The sequence below is a fragment of the Oncorhynchus masou genome, chromosome 31 (genome assembly GCF_036934945.1).
Source record: "Oncorhynchus masou masou isolate Uvic2021 chromosome 31, UVic_Omas_1.1, whole genome shotgun sequence".
Taxonomy (NCBI): Eukaryota; Metazoa; Chordata; class Actinopteri; order Salmoniformes; family Salmonidae; genus Oncorhynchus; species Oncorhynchus masou.
In genome coordinates, this window is record NC_088242.1 from 42,107,252 (window position 1) to 42,134,829 (window position 27,578).

General features: G+C 42.1%; 1 protein-coding gene across 2 annotated transcripts in view; it reads right to left on the reverse strand.

Moving 5' to 3' along the window:
* Positions 1-27,365, reverse strand: part of LOC135523954 (leucine zipper putative tumor suppressor 2 homolog) — a 43,692-nt gene extending 16,327 nt beyond the window's left edge. Inside the window, exons 1-2 of one of the 2 annotated variants that reach the window (XM_064950991.1) lie at positions 27,109-27,365; positions 2,472-2,592 (exon numbers count right to left, since the gene is read on the reverse strand). The gene's annotated coding sequence lies outside the window, so the exon portion shown is untranslated. The remainder of the gene's footprint in view (positions 1-2,471; positions 2,593-27,108) is intronic. The other variant, XM_064950994.1, reaches the window with a different exon arrangement.
* Positions 27,366-27,578: the final 213 nt, after the last annotated feature.

Consider the following 27,578-nt stretch of genomic DNA (forward strand, 5'->3'; position numbering starts at 1 on the left):
CTTCCTCTGGGCTTTCCTCTGACACCGCCTGGTATAGAGGTCCTGGATAGCAGGAAGCTTGGCCCCAGTGATGTACTGTGCCTTACGCACTACCCTCTGGAAGCTCTCGAGCTGCTCCACTACAGCCCTGTCGTTGTGAATGGGGGCGTGTTCAGCCCCCCTTTCCTGTAGTCCACGATCAGCTCTTTTGTCTTGCTCAAGTTGAGGGAGAGATTTGTTGCCCTGGCACCACACTGCCAGGTCTCTGACCTCCTCTCTGTAGGCGGTCTCATCATTGTCGGTGATCAGGCCAACCACCGTTGTGTCGTCGGGCAAACTTGATGGTGTTTGAGTCGTGCGTGGCCACGCAGTTGTGGGTAAACAAGGAGTACAGGAGGGGACTGAGCATGCACCACTGAGGGGCCCCTGTGATGAGGATCAGCATGGCAGATGTGTTATTGCCTACCCTTAACCACCTGGGGGCAGCCCATCAGGAAGTCCAGGATCCAGTTGCAGAGGGAGGTGTTTAGTCCCAGTGTCCTTAGCTTAGTGATGATCTTTGAGGGCACTATGGTGTTGAAAGCTGAGCTGTAGTCAATGAACAGCATTCTCACGTAGCTGTTCCTTTTGCCCAGGTGGGAAAGGGCAGTGTGAAGTGCAATGGAGTTTGAGTCATCTGTGGATCTATTGGGCGGTATGCGAATTGTAGTGGGTCTAGGGTTTCTGGGATGATGCTGTGAGCCATGACCAGCCTTTCAAAGCACTTCATGGCTACAGACGTGAGTGCTAAGGGGTGGTAGTAATTTACGCAGGTTACCTTGGCATTCTTGGGTAATGATTCTATGATTCATTACAGCTAAATAATGTAATATATTAAATGAATCATTTAGTTCCAAAATAACAAAAAAACACTTTAAAGTTAATTTGCTAAGCTTGTATATTGCAATAGTCTACATAACATTAAAATTCATTGGATTTCTCACAGCACATTTCAACTCCCAGGGTGCAATGCTCCACCCAGGGCTGCGTTTGTCAAATTAACGTCAGCAGGTTAGGAAATTGAACATAGCAGGTTAGGAGAATTCGGTCAAGGTTAGGAATTGTAACTAAAATACAAAGAAATTCTACTTTTGACATTAATTTGACAGAAGCTGGATCCCTTCTAGCCATGACCCAGGGCTGCTGGCTGGCTAGTGGTGACTACTAGCAAACTGCTAGTGAAGTAGTTTAAATATATTGCGGTCACAGATTAATTACTTTTGGGTTGTAATCATACTATAATGCTCATGTCATTGTAACTAAAAAGGAATTTGAATTTAGTTGGTAGTAGAATAACGTTGCAATGCAAAAAGTCATGTGTAAAAAAAAAATGTTTCGCAACTAAACCTTACACTGCACTGCTACATAACACATTTAGCATAGTTGTTTTGGTAAGCAAAATATTACCATAGTTTGCTTCTGGCGGCAGTTTTGTCAACCAGCTGCGGACGTGGTATATTATGTTTTCGCTGGAAAAATGCTGTCAGTATTTTCGCTCTCTTCTCGCTTGCCAAAAATGGCTTGAGCTGTGTCAGCTGCATTCACAAGCAGCCTGGCTAGCTTACTACTGCTCCCTTAAGAAGATAAAGGCAAATTACTCGACAAGACTCGAACCTCTCAATCCACATATGACATGAGACACATTTGACAGAAGTACCGAAAGTAACAGAAATTCTAGTACCGAACAGTTTCTTGTACTAGTTTCGGTATACAGTGCAACTCTGTAGAGTATTCACTTGGAAGACACCTTACTTACTCGCACTCTGGATCATAGTATGGTGTGCCAAAGAGATTAGGGGTTACGCCTCCATTTTAAGAGGTACAGCACTTAGTGTGGTTAAGAGGGGACACCATTCAGCCTCAGCCATGACCTGCAAATCCTCCATCTGACCTCAATCAATGAAAACATTTTGTTTTAATCAGTTGTATGCTCCGACAGTGTAGACTAAGGTGGGGTAGCTAGAGAAGTAGGCTAGTGTGGTTAAGTGATTTAAATTATTACTTCGCACGCACGGCTGGAATTAGGACAACAACCACCACATGTAGAGGACAAAACTGCTTGACTACACACTGAGTTGGTAGCACTTTACTTAAAGCCCACCGGGCATAATGCATTCTACAACATATAGTATATCAACATCCTTATAATGTCTTAGTGTGGTTCACGTAGAGCCGCAATAGCCCAAGCGCTGCAGTGACTTCTAGAAGACTATCTGAGAGCACCCTTAAAACAGAGCATAAAGACAAAAGCAGCTGTGAGCTCTAAAGTAACACTCTGACAGAGAATAAATCTCGGTAGTAATTCGAGAATGTTTCCACAGAGTGTAACTTCAAGGTACAGGACTAAATAAAAAAAGGTATGTGAAAGACAGAAAGCCATCTCTTTCTCGGAGAACAAACTGAGCGAAGCACATATAAAATCAGAGGCACATTGGCTTCTCCAGCTCGCTCACCTCTCAATGGCACCCTGTATTCAGCTTCTGGAGGCCTGAGAGAAGTAGGCGGAACAGGTCGGCCGTGCATCCCATGGACTCACTGCCGCTGCTGGGGCTCTACTCCCTCTCTGCTCATGGACTACAGAAACAAACAGAAAGAAAAATGAAATGAGCAGAACTAGGGCTGTGGTAGTCATGACATTGTGTCAACCGGGGATTGTCAAGCAAGTACCTGCCGGTCTCACGGTTGACTGTTAACTAATATAAACACATTTAGCATCTCCTGGCTTCCACGCATTACCTACAAGCCACTGATGCAGACCTTTGTGAAAATCTACATTTTTAAAAAAGTCTAATAAATTCATCACAAATACATTAATGTATTTTAGACAAGTCTAAAGAAAGATAATATGAAGAAAATGTAGTATATATCAGAAGAACAGAACAGCATACTCTGAGTTGTCCTGATGTTAGGCCATGATCTGGCTATGCCATATGACTGTGGGCTACACTAGTTCATTTAGCAGAAAAGATTTGCTTAGAATTCCTTGGCATTAATTCATATTATTATATAGTATGAAGAATACAATTGAACATATCGGAATAAAATAACATGTATTTGAAGGATTTGAGGGAGTGCAGCTCTTCTGTGTTGATAGGTTAACAAAGAAACTGGTAGCCTACTCCTATATGCTTCATTTGGAGTTATTAATTTAACTTTAGTTGTGATACAAATGTTGGGCTATACGTTTTGAGTTTTAATACATTCTAAGGCTGCTTGATGAGACTATAATGAATGAAAAAAAGTTGCTTGAAAGGCATGAGCTCTGCTTAGTTTTTTTTGCGCAGGCTGTACACACTACACCAGTCACTCATTCACGATTTGACAAGCACTTGATAATGCCTTGAATTTCCTCGTGGAAAATACATCATTCACAAGTGAGAGGCTGATATTGTCGCCCATCAGACGATTCTTGATTTAATCTAGTCTTTGCATATACTAAATAATATATGTGTGACATTTGTTTTGATTTAAAAATGGCCCATTATCATGCATCTGTCTCGAAACAGGGGCAGTGGAAAGCAATACGTGTCTATGCACTTAAATAGTGAATGGAGGACGCTATTCCCGTGGTTCATTTTCATACCAACCTGTTATAAAGAGAAGCAATGTGCTTAATATTAGGAAGGTTGAGAAATAAATATAGTAGGCCTAGCCTATAGAAAGCGGAGGGGGAAAATCGTCCTATTTTTAATAGGCCATCCCTGTTTTCTCATGCAATTGCATAGCCTATAGAAATGTTCTGCAACATGAGCTCATGGGTTCTTATGAAGAGTTTGATTAGATTTTTGATAACATTTGAATTGATGTCAGAGTGATTAGAGGGACAATAGAGTGCTGAGTACCAGGCAGTTAGCAAGTTTGGTAGGATACTAATGACCTAATTACTGTGACTAAATGGCCAGGTGGAATTTGACTGCCATAATGACTCGTGACCGCCGGTGTGGCAGTAATATGGTCACAGTAGCAGTCCTAAGCACAACCCACGGACACAGGACCTTAGCTAAAACTACTACAGTACCAACACTGAGCCGGAAAACCTGAAGGGTCATGAGTGTAGTAATGAGTGTGTAGAAATACTACTCTTGTTTTGTAAGGAGGAAGTATCCTTTCCAAGGAAAATCTGAGTCATCATGTCAATGATGGTGGAACGCAGAGTGGAATTCCATGCAAACATAAGAGAACACTTAACGAACTGTGAATTTCCCTCAGTTACGACAGCGCTGAGTGAATACTTCACCTCTCCACTATGTTCATTAGTCCTCTCTAAAGCGCCTCTGTCCCCTCTTTTGTCTTCCTCTGAGAGCCAGAGTACGGGTGAAACTCAAGACTCAAGTCCGGCATACAGAGCTTCCAAAGGGAAATAAAGCCCTCTGGTAACCATGGCAGCCTGGTTGTGAAGCGGATCAGACTACCAGCAGATCACAGGAATTCATCCTAGCAGGCTATTGGACTGGGCTGCTGTTCTAGGACAAACTTGCAGTGCAAACTTACGCTGGAGAAAGCATTCATATATGAAAGTAGCCAAGGCAACCACACCACTCTGGCTGACTGTCTGTGCTAACCAGGGCTGGGCATAATGTTGAGGAATGTTCAGATCTCAAAATGCCTCTCTGGCATGTCAGCACCATTCATGGAATTTCTATCTGTGACATTCAATACCTTGCACTCTCCTCAATGTGACCCAGGCCAGGATCAATTCCCCTGAGCCCATTCTCCACACTGAGTCACTCTCTCCTTTATTTTTCAAATGTAGATATGCTAATTGAATCACACACACACTTGTAGGACTGAACCACTGTAATTCATTGCCTCCAGTGCCAGAAGTGGGTAGAAGATCTGTACTTAAGTAAAAGTACTGTTACTTAGATTGTAATTTACACAAGTAAAAATAAAATGTAGCCCTCTTAAGAAACTACTTAAGAGTAAAAAATATCCGGTCAGAAAACGACTTAAGTACTCGTTACAAATGTAGTTTAGTATAAAAAAAGAAAGTACACCTTATGGTAAATTGTGACAGCAAACAAAAAGAACAACTTAGTGCATTTAATATTTAAGCCCGTCAGCATCATCTTGCAGATGTCACCCAGGACGGGTAGGCTGCACAGTCTTATTCAAAGTTGACTTAATATCTATCAATGTGCGCACTTTCATTAAAAAAAAGGTAAACCATAGGCTTGGGCAGTATACAGGGGTATTTGGAAATAGTCACAGGATAGTTTTTCAGGACTGTCAAACTATTTCTAAACTTGAATATTTGTAGCTACTTTAATATTTTAAAAAAAAACTTTCTTTTTATCCAGTGAGTGCATACATGTTTCATACTAAATACCTGCAGTCAATATGCGTTAGGAGATAAAAGAAGATTGCGTTCTTCATTTCACCTGTCACAACTTTTCATTTTGAAGCTTACCGGTAGTCCCAGTCATGTGGTGTTTGTTTACAAGCAACCAATAAAGAGAGACCATAGCCTTGTGAGTCACTCACTGCTGTGCAGCCAGGTGATCTATTTACAGTATGGAATTCATAACTAAAATGTTATCCAGCTAGATATCCTATAACTATTAAGTTAACTGTCTAAAGTGTGTTAAATGCTCGTCACGTTCTGAACCTAGTTCCTTTATTTTGTCTTTGTGTTAGAATGGTCAGGGTGTGAGTTGGGGTGGGCAGTCTGTTTGTTTTTCTAGGTTGTGTTTATGTGTTTGGCCTGGTACGGTTCTCAATCAGAGGCAGGTGTCGTTCGTTGTCTCTGATTGAGAATCATACTTTACCACCTGTGTTTTGTGGGTGAATATTTTCCGTTTCAGTGTTTGCACCAGTCGGGACTGTTTTGGTTTTCATTTCGATTGTCTTGTTCTTTTTTTGTATTCATTCTCATTAAAAGACATTATGGATACGTATCACGCTGCGCATTGGTCCGATCTCTCCTACTCCTCCTCAGAAGAGGAAATCCATTACAGCTCTGCAGTTGTGCATTTTGTTTTCTAATTTAGTAGCTACTTATCTAAACTCAAGCTTTGTTTGGTAACAGCAGAGAATCCCCTCCTGGATCAAGAGCCTTGCTGTCTAATATTTGTTTTGTGCTTGAAGCAAAACAATGTTGGTTACTTGTTTAACTTTATGAGCTGGGATGTTTGTCCTGAAAATAGTTTAGGTCAGAGACTGTATAAAATATTCCCAATGCGCTCGTTAGCATTCTCTACGAGATTTTACATGTACTTGTTAGCATTGCTAACCTTCGGATTACAGAGGCTGTGTGGTTAGAAAATAGCGCCCCCTGGGTTCAGTGCCGGTATTACGGAATATCCCAATATGGCACAGAGTTGCTATGAAGGTATTGTATGGCATTCTGTATACCGCCCATGCCCAGTAAAACGGTCTGAGACATTGGCATCATTTCTCAATTTCAATAGCATTAATAAAAATGTATTTTACAATATAATTTCAAGTACATGTAATGGTGATTGCGTACTAGAAATATTTACACCAAGTGTGATGTCAAACAATCAATACCTAAATTTCACTATGAATCATGTTACTAGTATGCAAATCAGACAATATTTAATTCCATGCTGAAATCTAAGGTAAGAATCATGCAAGTAATAAATAAAACAGTGCAGATATCAATTGCAATAGTAAACACAATCATATTTCCCTGCCAAACTAGGATTTACCCTTCATCCTCCTTCTCTTACAATGTGAAAGTTATTTTATTTTCTTGCCTAGCCCATTCTCCTTCCCCTCAGTTGTGCTGCTAGAAGTTGTAAATAAAAAGAAAAACACACCAACAAAAAAACTATAGTAGCTATATGTTACAAAAAGCTTATTGAGATGTTTCACTGCATGGCGGATGAGCCTATAGGCCTGGTCATTAAAACATACACTAAACACAGTGACAGAACAATGAATAGGAAGAATTCTACACTGGGCTGACTGGTTGATCTAGCTAACATTAGTCAGCTAGCTACATGGTTGGCACTAGATTAGCCAGCTTATGTTATCACTAACTAGCTATTTACAGTGCAGTCGGAATGTATTCAGACCTCTGGACTTTTTGTTATGTTTTTAAAACACAATACCCCATAATGACAAAGAAAAAAAACTGAAATACTACATTTACATAAGTATTCCTACCCTTTACTCAGTACTTTGTTGAAACACCTTTGGAAACGATTACAGCCTCGATTCTTCTTTGGAATGACGCTACAAGCTTGGCACACCTGTATTTGTATTTCTCCCATTCTTCTCTGCAGATCTTCTCAAGCTCTGTCAGGTTGGATGGGGAGCGTCGCTGCACAGCTATTTTCAGGCCTCTCCAGAGATGTTCGATTGGGTTCAAGTCCGGGCTCTGGCTGGGCCACTCAAGGACATTCAGAGATTTGTCCCAAAGCCACTCCTGCGTTGTCTTTGCCCTGTTGGAAGGTGAACCTTCGCCCCAGTCTGAGGTCCTGACCGCTCTGGATCTTCATCAATGATCTCTCTGTACTTTGCTCTGTTCATCTTTCCCTCGATCCTGACTAGTCTCCCAGTCCCTGCCCTGGAAAAATATTCCCACAATATGATGCTGCCACCATCATGCTTCACCGTAGGGATGTCCTCCCAACATGACATTTGGCATTCAGGCCAAATCTTGGTTTCATCACATCAGAGAATCTTGTTTCTCATAGTCAGAGTCCTTTAGGTGCCTTTTAGCAAACTCCAAGCGGGCTGTAATGTGCTTTTTACTGAGGAGTGGTTTCCGTCTGGTCACTCTACCATAAAGGCCTGATTGGTGGAGTGCTGCAGAGATGGTTGTCCTTCCGGAAGGTTCTCCCATCTCCACAGAGGAGCTATGTTAGAGTGACCATCGGGTTCCCGATAGCTCAGTTTGGCTAGGTGGCCAGCTCTAGAAAGAGTCTTGGTGGTTCCAAACTTTTTCCATTTAAGAATGATAGAGGCCACTGTGTTCTTGGGGACCTTCAATGCTGCACAACATTTTTGGTACCTTTCCCAGATCTGTATCTGGACACAATCCTGTCTTGGAGCTCTACGGACAATTCCTTCAACCTCATGACTTGGTTTTTGCTCTGACATGCACTGTCAATTGTCGGACCTTCTATAGACAGGTGTGTGCCTTCCCAAATCATGTCCAATCAATGGAATTTACCACCAGGGGACTCCAATCAAGTTGTAGAAGCATCAAGGATGATCATTGGAAACAGGATGCGCCTGAGCTCAACCAAATGGTCTGAATACTTATATAAATAAGGCATTTCTGCTTTACATTTTTAATACCATTGCAAAAATGTCTAAAAAGTCTGTTTTCAATTTGTCATTGTGGGGTATTGTGTGTAGATTGATGAGGAAAACAATTAATTTGTTCTATTTTAGAATAAGGCTGGTACGTAACAAAATAAAAGGGTTCTGAATACTTTCTGAATGCACTGTATTGCCATACACATCTGAATAATCTGTTCACTCTTTCTGCCAATGACAAGTTGGCTAGTTAACTTAGCCAACAAGCAGAGATCATTGTGAGAGTTAAAAACAGGAGATAACCCAGAATCTGACAATGGTTTGACCAAAGCAAACTAGCTAGCTATTAGCTACCTAGCCATTTCATTTGCACTCATGCTCAAAACACAATTTCAACAGCAGAATTTAATCCAAGAAATACTTATCTTACTCCAGAAATATATAATATTACAAAAGCAGAAGATAATTAAAAGTGCAACTTAGTTCTGATCACATTTGGCTAAGAACCCACAAACAAAACTCTCCTTAGCAGTGAAGGCGTGTGCTTCACTTCATGAGTGGTGGTGGAAATACAGGTTTTGAAAAGCCAATGGACAAAAGTTGATGCAAAGCTATTTTGAATATTTTCCATGGTTTATGTCACACCCTGATCTGTTTTCACCAGTCTTTGTGTTCGTCTCCGCCCCACTCCAGGTGTCGCCCATCTTCCCCAGTGTATTATACCTGTATCCTCTGTCTGTTGTCAGTTTGTTTTGTTCGTCAAGCCTACCAGTTTTCCCCCCTTGCGCGGGTCTGTTTCTAGTTCCTGTTTTACCATTCTGCCTGCCCTGACCCTGAGCCTACCTGCTGTACTGTACCAAGTCACACTACACTGGATTATTGACCTCTGTCTGCCCTGGACCTGTCATTTTGCCTGCCCCCTGTTCTAGTAATAAACTTTTGTTACTTCGACACGGTCTGCATCTGGGTCTTCCCTAAACCCAGAGGACAAGCTGGCCGACGACCCAATGTGTGTACAGAACGCCTTCCGGAACCAGGACGAGAACTAAGTACCCCGGTTGGAGACCATGTCCACTGGGAGTCCATGGAGCCGGAAGATGTGCTGCACCATCTCTTTGGCAGAGGGTAGTTTGGGGAGAGGAATGAAGTGGGTGGCTTTGGAAAACCGGTCCACTACTGTCAGGATGGCAGTGTTGCCATTAGTCCAGGGATATGCGAGACCAGGGACGGTGAGGGAGAGGCAGAGGTTGAAGGAGACCAGCCGGAGCTTGCAGAGGAGTTTTAATCTGCACACAGATTGTGCATGCGACGACGAATGTGGAGACGTCAGTAACCATGGTAGGCCACAAAAAGCGTTGTCACACAAAGGTCAGAGTCCAACAGGAGCCCGTGGGGCAGGCAAGCCTGGAAGAGTGGGCCCACTCCAGGACCGAGGAGCGGACAGTGTCAGGAACAAACATCCAGTTATCTGCCTCCCTCCTCTCTGTATGGCCCACCAGAGTACTCGCTCCTACCGGTGAGCCTGGTCTTTTAGTGGACAGGTAGCCACAAAATAACCAGCAGTCCCACAATACAGGCAACTCTTCATGTGAAGCCTGTATAGCCATTCGGCTGGGGACAGCCTAGCTCTGCCTAGTTGCATCGGCTCAGGAAGAGATGAATTGGCAGACTTTAAATACTCTCGGGAGACCTTGGGTAGCCTCGGGTTCTCTTGGCAACGGAGCCGTCGGGGACTTCTGGGATGTCTCGGGGCGAGGTGAAAGCCTTGGGCGGGTGAGTGAAATTGAACATCTCCTTCCTTCACTCTCGTAGTCACCCATCAATCCGAATGGTCAAGGCAAAGAGCGAGTCAAGACCCGTCGGTAGTTCCCGGGCTGCAAGCTTGTCCTTCACTTCCTCCGATACTCTGTGCAGGATATGTTGAACAATGCTTCCGGGTTCCAGGCACTCTCAGCCGCCAACGTGCGAAAATCCACTGTGTAGTCTGCCACATTACGGGAGACTTGACGTAGCTAGAGCAGCCGCTCTCTCAAACAACGGAGAATCAAACATTCTGCAAACTCCTCCAGACTGAGGCAGACGGCGGACTGTTTCTCCCACACTGCCATAGCCCAGGCAAGTGCCCTCCCGGACATCAGCGTTATGATGTAAGCTATCCTCGAGGGGTCCGAGGGGAACGAAGAAGGCTGCAGCTCTAAAATGAGGGAGCACTGGGAGAGAAAAGCCTGGTTCCGGAATCTCCAGCGTAGCGCTCCGGAGGTGGTAAGCGGAGTTCTCGGGATACTGGGGTAGGCTGGGAGATTACGGGTTTGACCCGCTGCCCAGTGGCGAATCTGCGGAATTGCCGCAGCAAAGTATCGAATGCCTGGTCATGGCATTCTGCCAGGCTATGGAGTCCCTCCATAAGACATTGAATAAACTCCCCATATCTTCCAATGGTGGCTCCTTGCAGGGAGACAGCATTGTGGAGCTGGTCTGAGTCTGTTGGGTCAGTCATGGCCAGTTCGTACTATCACGTTTCAGGGAAGACCCAGATGCAGACAGTGTCGAAGCAACAAAAGTTTATTACAATAACAGGGGGCAGGCAAATGTTTTATTTATTTTTTATTTATTTCACCTTTATTTAACCAGGTAGGCAAGTTGAGAACAAGTTCTCATTTACAATTGCGACCTGGCCAGGATAAAGCAAAGCAGTTCGACACATACAACGACACAGAGTTACACATGGAGTAAAACAAACATACAGTCAATAATACAGTATAAACAAGTCTATATACAATGTGAGCAAATGAGGTGAGATAAGGGAGGTAAAGGCAAAAAAAGACCATGGTGGCAAAGTAAATACAATATAGCAAGTAAAACACTGGAATGGTAGATTTGCAATGGCAGAATGTGCAAAGTAGAAATAAAAATAATGGGGTGCAAAAGGAGCAAAATAAATAAATAAATAAATAAATAAATACAGTAGGGAAAGAGGTAGTTGTTTGGGCTAAAATATAGGTGGGTTATGTACAGGTGCAGTAATCTGTGAGCTGATCTTACAGTTGGTGCTTAAAGCTAGTGATGGAGATAAGTGTTTCCAGTTTCAGAGATTTTTGTAGTTCGTTCCAGTCATTGGCAGCAGAGAACAGGAAGGAGAGGCGGCCAAAGAATTGGTTTTGGGGGTGACTAGAGAGATATACCTGCTGGAGCATGTGCTACAGGTGGGAGATGCTATGGTGACCAGCGAGCTGAGATAAGGGGGGACTTTACCCAGCAGGGTCTTGTAGATGACATGGAGCCAGTGGGTTTGGCAACGAGTATGAAGCGAGGGCCAGCCAACGAGAGCGTACAGGTCGCAATGGTGGGTAGTATATGGGGCTTTGGTGACAAAACGGATTGCACTGTGATAGACTGCATCCAATTTGTTGAGTAGGGTATTGGAAGCTATTTTGTAAATGACGTCGCCAAAGTCGAGGATTGGTAGGATGGTCAGTTTTACAAGGGTATGTTTGGCAGCATGAGTGAAGGATGCTTTGTTGCGAAATAGGAAGCCAATTCTAGATTTAACTTTGGATTGGAGATATTTGATATGGGTCTGGAAGGAGAGTTTACAGTCTAACCAGACACCTAAGTATTTGTAGTTGTCCACAAATTCTAAGTCAGAGCCATCCAGAGTAGTGATGTTGGACAGGCGGGCAGGTGCGGGTAGTGATCGGTTGAAGAGCATGCATTTAGTTTTACTTGTATTTAAGAGCAATTGGAGGCCACGGAAGGAGAGTTGTATGGCATTAATGCTTGCCTGGAGAGTTGTTAACGCAGTGTCCAAAAAAGGGACAGAAGTATACAGAATGGTGTCGTCTGCGTAGAGGTGGATCAGAGACTCATCAGCAGCAAGAGCGACCTCATTGATGTATACAGAGAAGAGAGTCGGTCCAAGAATTGAACCCTGTGGCACCCCCATAGAGACTGCCAGAGGTCCGGACAGCAGACCCTCCGATTTGACACACTGAACTCTATCAGAGAAGTAGATGGTGAACCAGGCGACGCAATCATTTGAGAAACCAAGGCTGTCAAGTCTGCCGATGAGGATGTGGTGATTGACAGATTCGAAAGCCTTGGCCTGATCAATGAACACGGCTGCACAGTAATGTTTCTTATCGATGGCGGTTAAGATATCGTTTAGGACCTTGAGCGTGGCTGACGTGCACCCATGACCAGCTCTGAAACCAGATTGCATAGCAGAGAAGGTATGGTGAGATTTGAAATGGTCGGTAATCTGTTTGTTTACTTGGCTTTCGAAGACCTTAGAAAGGCATGGTAGGATAGATATAGGTCTGTAGCAGTTTGGGTCAAGAGTGTCCCCCCTTTGAAGAGGGGGATGACCGCAGCTGCTTTCCAATCTTTGGGAATCTCAGACGACACGAAAGAGAGGCTGAACAGGCTAGTAATAGGGGTGGCAACAATTTCGGCAGATCATTTTAGAAAGAAAGGGTCCAGATTGTCTAGCCCGGCTGATTTGTAGGGGTCCAGATTTTGCAGCTCTTTCAGAACATCAGTTGAATGGATTTGGGAGAAGGAGAAATGGGGAAGGCTTGGGCGAGTTGCTGTGGGGGGTGCAGTGCTGTTGACCGGGGTAGGAGTAGCCAGGTGGAAAGCATGGCCAGCCGTAGAAAAATGCTTATTGAAATTCTCAATTATGGTGGATTGACAGGTCCAGGGCAGGCAGAGGTCAATAATCCAGTGTGATTTGACAAGGTACAGAACAGCAGGCAGGCTTAGGGTCAGGGCAGGCACATGGTCAAAACAGGAAATAGAAACAGACAGTCACAAGGAGGAAAACGCTGGTAGGCTTGACGAACAAAACAAACTGGCAACAGACAAACAGAGAACACAGGTATAATACACCGGGGATAATGGGGAAGATGGGCGACTCCTGGAGCGGGGCAGAGACATTGCACAACAACAGGTGAAACAGATCAGGGTATAACAGGTCAAGAGGTTATGAAACATTCTTACAGACGTAAAGTGGAACATATAGTATCGATTCATGTATATAAAAAAAAAGGTTTTCATCTGACAGCGACAATATAATAATATATATCCATGGAACTGAAGTGATTTGGCAAAATGTAACGGGAGTCAAAATACTTGAGTACAAGTACAGTCCACAGAGAGCAACTATAAAAAAGTACTCGTTCCTCCAGAAATGTACTTAAGTACACACTACTACCCACCTCTGTCCAGTGCACTTTGGTGTCATATTCACACAAAAACCATAGACATCGTTAATCCCATGGGGGTCAGTTAGTGCCTAACAAGGCTCGATAACAATGGTTGTTCCTCAAATGATCTTTGTACTTCATTTTAGGGGAACATTGAAAAAACGGTGGTGAATCGGAAGTTGAAATAACATAAGTAGGTAACTGGTTAAAGCCCCAATGCACTGCAGCCATTTTGATCTCAATATCAAACCATTTCTGAGTAACAATTAAGTACTAGTTTTCCATTAAAATGGCAAAAAGAAAAATTGCTTTTTAGCCAAAATCTATTTCTCAAGCAAGAATTGCAAAATGTAGATTTCTGCTTAAAATAGACATACCCAAAAATAACTGCTATTCATATGTAATTACATGATTGACATGTAAGAAGACATATGGGAGATGAGGAAATGATCAGAAGACAAGATCAAGCACACACACAACCGTTTTTTTTTGTGTTTTTTTAAAGTCATCTTTCATTGAAAAGCTATGAGTGAATTATTGATTCCCAAAGCTGGAAACACATCAGATGGCTTCCCCAACATTTGAACAATATCAGAAAACAAAATGTGATTGATAGACCTAACAACTAGAAATGGGCAGATGTTTTAGTAAGTGGTGTCAGGTGAAGTCACGGGACGTTTCCAAGTCTCCCTAAATCTCTCCAAAGTGGTATATGTCTGTAAATTAGACAATTCCAATGCTATTACATATTTGCAATCCATAAGTGCTATTTGTTCAATATAAAAATAAATGTTCTACCATATCAACCTCACTCAAACACTGGTGTTATGGGGTATCCAGGGTACATTCGTGTCCTTTCAAAGGGTCCGAATGGGGTAATTACACTGTTTTTGCACACTGGATGTGCCTAAAAGTTATGGTTCACTATAAAAACGAAATTTCTACAACAATCTCTCTCAAACGTTGTGGTGGTGTCGTGGGACATACAGGGGATATGGATACAGGAACCGCGTAAGCAGGCAACATCATATTTTTGATTCAAAAAAATAAAGTAACTCGGTGGACATTTGATGTTGCCATTAAGTGATGCATCATCAGATAACATTGGCAAAAGCTCGATATGGTTCCTACCAACCTAAGGATTCATTTGATACCCCCCCTCCATGTAGCTATTGCTCAAACACAGACCAAATTGAAGCTTACCTTGTAAGATGTTTGCTGTTTGGTGAAAACATTGTGGAAAATAAACATTTTGACTCTCGGGCTGGTGATCAATAACGATAGGTCACAGGCAGACAAATAAAATATAGTCATGATCTGTGGAGTCACAGCTTTTGGTGTGTATCAACGTATTGTGTTTATGCTTCACAACGCTAACCGGAATGTAGGTAGTATCCATCTTGAAATGAGGTCATCGGCTCGGCCTGCCCTTATAAATGCATATGCCCATATTATGGTAGTAAGTCATACCAAAGATTTGATGGCACCAATCAATAGAAAAGATACTCAGCTTTCCGCAGACATCCTCCTTTTGCAGATTGGGGCTACCGTTCTTATACCAGACTGAATTTATTTATTTTTTTAAATCTAATAGGGTCCCCAAATATGGGGACTTTACTTTTTAAATTGTGATGACACTAAAGCTGAAATAACATAAGTAGGTAACTGGTTAAAAGGCCCAATGCACTGCAGCCATTTTGATCTCAATATCAAACCATTTTTGGGTAAGTACATTACTGTAGTAGTTTTCCATTAAAATGGTTAAAAAAAAAAAAAAAAGCTATTTCTCAAGCAAGAATAGTACTATCTGGGAATGGTATGGGTGGGGAGGATATGTCAACTGAAAAAAAATCTGTCATTGGCAGAGGTTTGGAACCGCTTTTTTATTGGTCTATATGAACATTTATAAACTGGGTGGTTCAAGCCCTGAATGCCGATTGGCTGACAGCCGTGGAATATCAGACCATATACCACAGGTAAGACAAAACATTTCTTGTTACTGCTCTAATTATGTTGGTAACCAGTTTATAATAGCAATATGCACCTCTGGGGTTTGTGGTATATGGCCAATATACCACAGCTAAGGGCTGTATCCAAGACATATACCACACCCCCTTGTGCCTTATTGCTTAAATACTGCCTGGTGATGTCACCAGGCAAAGACAAAACTCCACCCATGCAGAACCTGCTGATTAGAAGGTACTGTGTAGATTGTATTTTCAACTAGCAACCATCAGGAAATAACACTGATCAAATGTATTCACACTTTTACAGTGTTAGCTAGTTTCACCTGTTGTACAATATGTTATAAAACACATTAAAACTGAATTGTGACTGCATTGGGCCTTTAATATATATCCTGGATATATGCAGGATCAGAGATGTTTGCTAAGCTCTCGATTCTTCAATTACAAGCAGAGGAATATTGGAATATGCTTTGAGGCCCATTTACATTTTTTCCTTCAGCCAGGCAGAGTAAATATGTTGGTAAACAGATGGAATTGCTAAGAGGACTGTGGCTTCCCACACATAATGCAGCTCAAGCCAATCCAGGCTTTAAAATTGGCTTCATAAACATCACTGTGGCAATATAATGCCAGTGTTAGATAATACCCTTTGGTATGCAGTGTTTGCGAGAGAGATGCTTCCAAGACATATCAGATGATATGACAACATCATAGTAACTCCTGGAGGTTGATTGTTGTCCCACACACAGCCCACTAGCTGCTTAGCTGTGACAAAATTACCTCCTACTCTGGATCGATTGGCAGCAGTAATCCAAGTTATTGCCCCACCAGCTGCCAAAGAGAGTGGGATTAAACGCCATGCAGAGAGAGAAAGCGAGATCATTCTCAGATTACCATTTCATTATTCATCTGCCGAACAAGACCCTTCATAGACAGCAATCGATAACTCTAACCTCTGACCCATTACTATCGACAGGCCTTTATAGCAGGCTACCTTGGGGGTGAAGAGGCGGGCTAGTGAACCAGTTCGAATCCCAGATCTAACAGTAGTGTAGGATAGTGAAGTGATATAGAGATCTCCAGCTATTTGATCTCTCTTATCTGTTATAATCTCCTATTGAGGGGAGAGGTTTACAGGTTCATATCCAAGGGTATGCTTGGATATCTAACCCGTATATTGATTTAGTCACATACTAAGGGTGTTTGCAAGGATTTATAAACTTACCCTAAAAGGAGAAGTATTAGGTCAATTCTCTGCTTTGCAAAGTCATTGGCTGTGCATATGGCACTCAATTGTGCCTTTAGTATGAATAAATGTCTGTTTCCACAAATAATCTCTGTTCTCTTTCTCCCCTTTCGCTCTTCATCTCATTCTCACTCACTATCGCTCTTTCTCCACCCCCTGTCGGCTGCCTTGGTACAAAGCATGCATAAAACATAACTTGCAGCTTCAGTTTCAGACAGAAATGAAAAGACGATTTGAGTCACCCACTAGGGAAGGAAATCCCAGAGGAGAGAGAACAGGGAGTAGGACAAAACCTTGGCTGAGCCATAAATGTACATATCACCTGGTTATAGTATTTATGACCAGTACCTGATAGAGGATATGATGTACAGCGAAAAAAAGAGAAGTGCACAACTTTACAATATCTAATTCCTATCAGGCAGGGGGTTCAGCTGTTCTTGCCACAAACATCAGGTCCATAATGTCCCGGTTCTCATACATTACTACAACCTATTTAATATAGTTTTAGTCTACGAGAGAAGAACGTTTTCATGCAAAATCTAGGCCTATCCGATTTGAGAATGACTAAAATGCCAGGATGTGGGACGCAGCCATAGTGTTCCATCCTGCCGGGGCCAGGTCAGGTCAGACCCCCGTGGCGAGCTGTTGGATATTGGTCATTAGGGGGGAGTTGAACCCTGATTGAAGCTACCACAAACTTCCATGATAAAAGCCTGACCAAGAGCACCCTGCCCAAAAGCCTGCTGTTCAGTGCTGGGGCTCAGGGTGTATTTGGATGGCCGGAGGGCAGGGAAAGGACACATCTAAATATGCAATCATTCCGTTCTAGGTCAAGGGTTTACGCTGCTCAGTTAAAGATTGGATGAACATACTTGTGTGAGGGTGTGCGTGACAAGATAAAGTACCCTTCAAAAACAGACTTCGTTGATTGACAGTTTGGGATTGTGAGAAAGGGCAAAAGAGAGAAAAAAGTAAGGACAGATTAAGCCCTATAATCTGCAGGCAGGACAACCAGCAAACTATCATCCAAATTTGACCAAAAATCCCCCCAGGACTGAGCTTTCAGAGTCACTAGGCTAAACATTAAGACATAGGCTACAAACCCTTTAAAAGAGCAAGGTCATCATTTAAAACACCCTTAAACGTCTAGAGAGACAAAGTGGGCCATGAATGTCCAGTTGGATGAAATAGTGTGTGTCTATTTTACTGTTCTGCATCCCCCGGTGTTTAAATGGCATTTTCTTTCAATTAAGTCTGATTCAAAGTTGGATTCAGACTCCAAACAAGGGTTTGTTATTGCACAGCCGCGTGCCAAGGAGTTGGTTGGCTATACAGCACAAACAGATCTGGGATCGGGCTCAAGGCTTCAGCAGTGATGGGACCACACCCTAGGTGGAATTAAGGAAATGGCCACAGAGGTGGAATAAGGAAGTGATGAAACAACAGTTGGTCCATGATTGTAATGTAAACAGTCGAGGTAGAGGTTCTTGCTAACCACCAATTACCTCGTCCAAAATTCTACCCTTAAATAGGTGGAGGATTTTTAAAAATCTGACCATGGAAAGGCAGTTAGGGGCCATTTCTACCAGCTCCAATACCACCAGTCCAATACCACCAGTCCAATACCACCAGTCCAATACCACCAGTCCAAACTAGGTGCCACTGTCAACGCTGTGTGAGCAAGGCTGAACTGTAAGAATGTGTAAATGTGTCATTCTGTCTAAGAGATAGCATCTGTTTATGGACGGAATGGCACAGAAATTATACAGGCATCTGCCCAGGAAAACACTAGTATGCTTATCCATGAGGGAATAGAGTGAAGTCTGTACAAGAAGAAACATGATGATATGATGTCAAAATAAAATAAAAATTATATGAGATCACTTCTCATTACAACCAAAACCTCAGTAATTTCCCCTGTCCTGAAAACACGCAGACGAAGAGGAAAATACCATCCCAAATTCTAATTTATAGTAGAGTGGCTGGAGGGTACAGAGGGAATATCGTCAGACACAAGGACTGTGTTCGGAATTGCATAGATACTTCCATAGACATTCTAAAATGACCATATGCTAAAACTATACCTACTATAACTATAAAATGTAGGGAGTAGGTTGTCCTATTCCCTACATTACCCTTTAATGGAATATGAGACCACTGCACATTGTAAATCAGGTCATGTGGAGTCAAGTGTACGACTCCCCACCTTGGTGAATGAAAAGAACAGAGATTAGAGGGAGGTAGTCAGTAACTAAAGCCCACTGTAGGTGGCCACCCCACTGTGTGTGTGGCAGCAGTAGAGGCAGACCACCTATCCAGACAAATTACTTCAGACCCAGTTCCCCTCAGCTTAAGCTGTTATGCAACGGTATGACACGTCTGCCCCCCCATGTAGTCCTCCACTCTGCTCCAACAGGCCCCCCCGTACATCAGCCTCTGCCTCCTACCTACAACACGTCCTTGCTTCAATTCGCCTATCGCACCCAATCACTCAAACAGCTTCTTCCTACAGGACAACTACTATTATGTTCCCTTATCAAAGGGTCACCTACACCTGACCAGTGTCTGCTTTTCATTGTGCGTGTGTGCCTGCATGTGTGTGTGTATATACACACACACACACACACATCTGCCTTTCTATCTTAGTGGGAGGCTAATCAGGCAAGAGCAATGAGAAAGTGTATTTACAAATAACCAAACAAACAACCTTGGGGAAGGGTCGTCCCGGTTCCAGAAGCCTGGCTAATACCTTGACAGCTACAGGAAACTTTAGGGAGGGGAAAGTGAAAAGCAGCAAGAGTATTCCAGTATAGTCCACGAGGGCCGTCTCACACCAGCTGTGGATGTATTCATCACGCAAACTACCGCGGCCAATCACAAAGCACTCAGGAAGGACATTGCATTTTAACCATGTTATTTTTCAACCTCTACAATTTGTATCCAGAGTATTTTATTCATCTGAATTGACAGTAACCAGAACAGACACAAGGCTAAGCTATAAACATTCCTTGATTGAAATCGGCAGACCTCATTATTTTGATTTTGAAAATGTAAGAAGAAAGGCCCAGACCCAAAGACAGGGTGCTAGACTGTCTAACTGTCCCCAACGAACCGCCCTGGGTCCTAGCCTCGAGCCGGGACGATAAACTGAAAAATATCGACACCGACCACTTATCGCAGGCATTTTGCAGATATCGTTCAATACGATATGTAGCCTATACTATAGAAATGTGAATTTTGAAATGAAATAAGTTTGCTAATATGGGTAATTGTTAATGGGACAATTGATGGCGAAAACCATCAAACTAGTATTTGATGGAAAAGGATAGTTTAAAGAATCACATCAATTCATCACAATGTGGATTTTTGTCCATATCACCCAGCTCTATCCTAGCCCCCTAGTCAATGTCATTCTTCCTTCTGTAATAACACAGCCCTATCCACAAAACAGTACTGCAATGAACCATCACAAAAATAGTATTTTACTGACATTCAATCACCAAAGACCATGAGACTTGTGACTGACAGTCCGTGTAAAAATTAGGGCTGGGAATTTCCAGGGACCTCACGATAAGATAACACGATACTTAGGTACCGATACGATATGTATTGCGATTCTCACGATTCTATATGTAGGCTATTGCAATTTGATACTGTGATTTTATTGAGATTTGATACGCCATACATATTGCTCACTATACACAGAGTATACAAAACATTTTTTTGCCCTCCGAGCCTTAATCGGGCTATTGACTCCAATGATTGCCACAGCTGTGTCAAGATGGGTGGTGGACCATTCTTGATACACATGGGAATCTGTTGAGCGTGAAAAACACAGCAGCGTTACAGTTTTTGACACAAACTGGTGCGCCTGGCACCTACTACCATACCCCGTTCAAAGGCACTTAAATATTTTGTCTTGTCCATTCATCTTCTGAATGACACACATACATAATCAATGGCTTAATTGTCTCAGTGCTTAAAAATCTTTCTTGAACCGGTAGCCTTCCCTTCATCTGCACTGATTGAAGTGGATTTAACAAGTGACATCAATAAGGGAACAAAGCTTTCACCTGGATTCACCTGGTCAGTCTTTGTAAAGGAAAGAGCAGGTGTCCTTAATGTTTTGTACACTCAGTGTATGTCTGCTGCAAAGAGACGAGATGATCATGAATTTTTTTTAGCTTTGATCAGTCATGAAAATAAAAGTGCTGAACACATGTTGGCTCACTATTTAAAAATAAGATGGACAACATGCTATAAAATGAAATACACAAGAGTTTTGGCACAGGTACAACCGACAAGCGCTAGCTAATGCTACATAGGAGGGAAAACGTGGACACTTGGAGTCAAAGTATCTATATAATATTGTGATATGTAAAAAAAGAGAGCGCTTTGAAGCAAGATAAAGAGGTTAATAATGTAGTTACAGTGGTGGAGTACTGACTGAATACGGTCGGGAGATATCAGGGTTTGTACTCCGTTTGTCTGTCTATGACACTCAAAGAGATGACTGAGAACCAAAGGTTGAGAGAGCTGCTTACAACATGAGGCAGAGAGACCCTGTTTATGATCCGGCTCGAAGGACTAGTTCATTGGGATACACTACACAACTCAGACATTTTTTTTTTGCAAGGTCCTTAGTTTATCCTAACCACATTGTGACCAGACCAGGAAAAACTCCTGCCTCTGAAGATGAGACATGACGTACAGTATTGAGCCTTCAATTAAAATAATCTCCAGTTTATCTGGATCTTATACCAACATTTTGGCTCAGAAGACCTTCAACCTTTCCCAGGGACTGAGAACTAGTGGGTTCCCCCTGTCCCTTTGACTGTCCCCTGTCCGTCTATGCCGTTCAGACACCTGTGTGGCCCAGCTGTTCACTGAGCTTAGTGCTGAGAACATCACTAAAGCCTGGGGCTAAGACAGTGGCCCTGATCTGTGGTCTATCATCGAGCATTGGAAAGGATCCATTCTAAAAGGTAGGTGGTACTGTTGACAGATCTTTTACAAACACAGGCCGATAGAAGTAGATAGGTGGTAGGCACACACTCGCACATGCACACACACAATAGACCTGAAGATGTCAACAGTATTTTGAGACAGAAGCGAGCCACTAGCAGAACCTTTTATTAGCCTTCAGGTTAGGGGCCGAGCCTCCCTGAAATTCTGATCTCGTCAATCTGATAAAGTCATCAATCTGATAAAGTCATCAGTGCTCAGCTCAGCCCTCCCTCTACTCGTAAACGATTGAGTCATTTCATAGACTTCTCCCAACACAAATATACAAAGAACAAGACTTTTCCACCCATGGCGTTGTTGTTTTAAACTGTTTAACATACTGTGGTGAAGTGAGTGGGAAGGAGACTATGCAACATCAGAAATTACAATGAGAAGCAGGAGGTGGATTCAGCAGCGGGAGAGAAACATAAGACAACCCACAGACCCTGAAGACACGGGGAAAAAGTACCTGTCTAAGCACATTACAAGATGCGCCATTTGAAATGAAATACAGTAATCACAGAAATACAATGGCACTTTAGCTTCCCTGTTAAACAAACATCCCCCATACTATTGGTATTCTTATCTAGAGGGACTTGACCTTCAGTTTCAATATCTTTCAAGGGCAAAAACAATGTATCCCTTACACAAGCAGTTCATCCACTGAACAGGGAAGGGGACACAGCCCTGGTTAAAATAAACACAAACCATCTTCCTCATATTCCCCAAGCTCCTTCTGTCCCACAAGGGGAATTCCTCCATGACACAGCGAAATGCTCACAGACGAACACTACTTTGAAATATTGACAAAGCCCTCTACCTCACCCCTTTTCACTACTTGAAGTGCTGATCCCTATTCCCAAACAAGTTCAATGCTACATACAGTGCAGTATAACAGGTTACAAAAATGAACTTGATCATTGAACAGAAGAAAAATGACAGCATTTCTTTCAGATCCGGTCTTAAATTCCCTTTGGTCCTCAAGCCCAGATTAGGTATTACATTTTTCGCTTCATTAAAGAGACGCAGCCTCTTTTGCGTGAGGATTGTCTCAGAGAAGCACATCTAAAGCCTGCTTTCTGCTGCCTTATGTATAACAAATACTGATACTGCACATCCATGAAAATGCACCAACAGCAGTAAATTGTTGTGCTAAGCAATACAATGCAAGAGTTGGAAGGGAGGTGCTGGGAGGACACTATCAGCAGCATACCACCCTGCATCCCACTGCTGGCTTGCCTCTGAAGCTAAACAGGGTTGGTCCTGGTCGGTCCCTGGATGGAAGACCAGATTCAGCTAAAAGTGTTGTTGGAGGGCCAGTAGGAGGCACTCTTTACTCCGGTCTAAAAAATTTAAAAAGATCCCAGGGCAGTGATCTGGGGACATTGTAGGGTGCCGTCTATTGGATGGGAAGTGAAACGGGTGTCCTGACTCTCTGTGGTCACTAAAGATCACAAAGTACTTAGAGGTCAACCGATTATGATTTTTCAACGCCAATACCGATTATTGGAGGACCAAAAAAGCAGATACCGATTAATCGGCCGATTTTTATTTATTTATTTGTAATAATGACAATTACAACAATACTGAATGAACACTTATTTTAACTTAATATAATACATCAATAAAATCAATGAAATGCTATTAGCGCGCGCTAACTAGCTAGCCATTTCACTTCGGTTACACCAGTCTCATCTCGGGAGTTGATAGGCTTGAAGTCAAACAGTACAATGCTTGACGCACAACGAAGAGCTGCTGGCAAAACGCACAAAAGTGATGTTTGAATGAATGTTAATAATGAGCCTGCTTCTGCCTACCACCACTCAGTCAGATACTTAGAGATTTGTATGCTCAGTCAGATTATATGCAACGCAGGACATGCTAGATAATATCTAGTAATTTCATCAACCATGTGTAGTTAACTAGTGATTATGATTGATTGTTTTTTTTATAAGATAAGTTTAATGCTAGCTAGCAACTTCCTTGTGGAGTGCAACGAGAGAGAGGCAGGTCGTTATTGCGATGGACTAGTTAACTGAGGTTGCAAGATTGGATCCCCGAGCTGACAAGGTGAAAATCTGTCGTTCTGCCCCTGAACAAGGCAGTGAACCCACCGATCCTAGGCCGTCATTGAAATTAAGAATGTGTTCTTAACTGACTTGCCTAGTTAAATAAAAGGTATAAAAATACAAATAAAATAAACAAATAAAATCTAATCAATCGGCGCCCAAAAATACCGATTTCCGATTGTTATGAAAACTTGAAATAGGCCACATTCCGATGAATCGGTCGACCTCTAGTACTTATTGTAGGGGTGTTAACCCCGGTGTCCTTGCTAAATTCCCAATCTGGCACTCATGCCACTGATCATCCCCAGCTTCCATATTGGCTCATCCATCCCCTGTAACTATTCTCCAGCTTGTTGCTGTAAATGAGTTCAGTCAAAGTCCTTGGTCAAATATTTTAAACAAGACCAGTGTCTCTCACTGTAGCAAAGGGAACAATTTCAGATGAATCATTGCATGTCCAAAAAGTTGTATGTAGGAATTTGACAACACCTAAAGCGTCCCAAGGCTGAGATTGCAGTCCTGATAAAGACCTGGAGGAGGCACTGTATCTGCCTATAATGTCTCTAAAGAAGTCTGCTATGCAAATAAAATGTGGCTCTGCAACTGTTTGCGTCCCCATCATCCCCCAGGTTGTTTTCTAAAGTAAGCACTTGACTTGAATTCAAACATTAACAACATACAGTGCCATCAGAAAGTATTCACACCCCTCGACTTTTTCCACATTTTGTTGTGTTACAAAGTGGGATTAAAATGGATGTCATTTTTTTTGTCAACGATCTACATAAAATACTCGAATGTAAAGTGGAAGATTTGTATTATTTGTTATTGTATTAATGGAAAATAAGACACTAATATATTTTGATGCGATAAGTATTAAACCCTCAGAGTCAATACATGTTAGAATCACCTTTGGCAACAATTACAGCTGTGGGTCTTTCTGGGTATATTTATATTCTGTACAGCCTTCCTTCTTTACCCTCTGTCATTTAGGTTAGCATTGTGGAGTAACTACAATGTTGTTGATCCATCCTCAGTTCTGCTATCACAGCCATTTAACTCTGTAACTGTTTTTAAAAAAAAAAATCACCATTGACCTCAGTGAAATCCCTGAGCGGTTTTCTGCCTCTCTGTCAACTGAGTTAGGAAGGACGCCTGTATCTTTGTAGTGACTGGTTGTATTTATACACCATCCAAAGTCCAATAACTTCAATATGCTCAAAAATATTCAATGTCAGCTTTTATTTTACTTTAATTTTTTTCCATCTACCAATTGGTGCCCTTCTTTACAAGGCATTGGAGAAACCTTACTAGTCTGTCGTTGAATCTGTGCTTGAAATTCACTGCTCAACTGAGGGACCTTACAGATAATTGTATGTGCGGTGTACAGATATGGGGTAGTCATTCAAAAATCATGTTAAACACAATTATTGCACAGAGTGAGTCCATGCAACTTATTATCTGACTTGTTCAGCACATGTTTACTCCTGAAGTTATTTTGGCTTGCTATAAAGGGGTTAAATACCTACGGACTAAAAATAGGATCTAAAAATAGAATTCCACTTCAACATTATGGGATATAGTGTGTAGATCAGTGACAAAATCTAAATGTAATCTAAATTCAGGCTGTTAATTTCAAAACGTGGAAAAAGTCAAGGGGTCTAGCAAAGTGCTCTGTCTTTGTTTACAGAGGATTCATGTCAGAGGACAGGCAGCACATACAGACAAGAGGAAATGCTTTTTTAGCTAATTACACAAACAAGCACTCAACACAAACATGGCCTCAGCCGAACACAGGCCTAAAATAAAAAAAAAAAAAACACTATCCACCTGTTGCTTTAACCAACAATATTTTGGACATAAATTCCAAATTGTGGTTGTGTGTAGATTGATAAGGGGGAAACAAACTATACATTTTAGAATAAGGCTGTAACGTAGCAGAATGTGGAAAAAGTGAAGGGGTCTGAATACTGTCCGAATGCACTGTACAGTATTGTGACAATAAGCTTGAAAAGTTGAATGGCTTCTTCCTGGACATAAAAGCGAATCGCTATATTCAACGTCTCCTGTAAACCTAGCCCAAAGGCCGGCGGCGATATTGAGTCGTTTTCATTCTACCGTCCAAACGCACTGGGTGCAGTTGGCCATACATACATATCCCTCGTGGACCGATTCGTACCTAAAACATTCTCCATTCAGGCTGCATAGGCTTCGATTATCTCCTTAACTTCATTTAATGGCCATACTTTGTTTATGAAACACCATTTTCCACCACCATACTAGAGTCGCTAAAGGCTAATCCCGAAAGGTGTGTTGCAGCAGTGTGATTTTTCATCCCTAACCTACCGCTGCACAGCAGGCGTAAAATAAAACGGAACCCCTGGGTTGTAGTTTCAACCTGATTGGCTGAACGCGATACACACAGTTTGGGATTAACGTTTAGACATTCTAGCATGGTGGTGGACAATTGTGTTTCATAAGGAAAGTATGCATATTTTCCCAGTCTTTTTCAACTTTCTTGCCCTTTAAATAAAGTTAAGGAGGAAATCAAAGCCGATGCAGGCTGAATAGAGAATGTTTAGCGAACGGTCCACAAATGTATTGCCGGTTGCATACAATGCGTTTGGACGGTAAAATGAAAACGACTCAATATTGCCATTATGCATTCCTGTCCTGAGCCAGTTATTGACAACTTGCTCTGCATTATTGACCTATCAGGATAAAGACATAGGTCAGTTAAACATGCCACGACATGCATGTTACATGCCTGACAGTATAAAGATATGTTTATCAGAGAAGCTTATTTTTTGAAAGAAGTCATGTAGAAATTGACAGTTAAGTATGACAGCAGACACCTGTGTCAAAAGGCTACACTGCCTGCCTTCTTTCAACATTTCTACTATTCCCATATGGGACGCTCAGTCTCTTGTGAACAACAACTATTATAAAAGTACATTTACACAACATATTATAACACAGGCTGCAACGTTGTATACATTACAGATGCCTTTTTCAGAAATCGTTGCACCATTTCCTGATTGCAAAAATGCTAATAGTTCGCCTAATTTCAGTTATTGTGACCAAGCAAGCAATTATAGTGCAGAGAATCACTGTACCATCTGAACCACTGTGAAATAGATTTTCCATAAACAAAAATATTGTATTTTCAGCTGTTTGGAGCTGGTGTACAAAAACGAAAGATAGCAAAAACGAATCTTAAAAACATGAAGCATAGAAATAAAGCACATAGAACACATCTACCGCTTCTTAGACTTGCTTTCAATGAGAATGACAGATCTATATATCACGTTAATGTGACATTTGTCAAGTCGCCCAAGAAGTTACATATTGCAGCTTTAAAAAAAACTTACCATGAAAAGCCTCGCTGCATAAATTAAGGATGAGGTTGACCGTTTGGTAAACTCTTTATAAAATAACTGTTTGGCGTGGGTGTTCTGTCCTCTTGAACTGTTCTTTTAATGTATCGTTTGTAGCTGGAAAAGTTTTCGTGCGTAACATCTCCGTCTCTTCCTCTTTGTAACGAACGCGATGTCGCGTGTTGTTGATGTAAGCGCTCTAGCACACTGCTCCGACTGCTGAATTTGTGCTGAACGCTTGTAGAAAAAAGCCCGTTGAGTCTGATTTACTGAGCCCAGCCCCCAATAGCTACACCACCACTGGCTCAACTAATGGGATGACCAATGAGTTGAAAAATGGGTCTCTTGCTTTGTCTATGACCGCTGTTTTTGTGATGATTTCCTTACAATAACAGCTCCTCACAATCACCAATAGTGACCTTCAATGTAAGATTTTACACATATAGCATGTCACTCTGACTGTC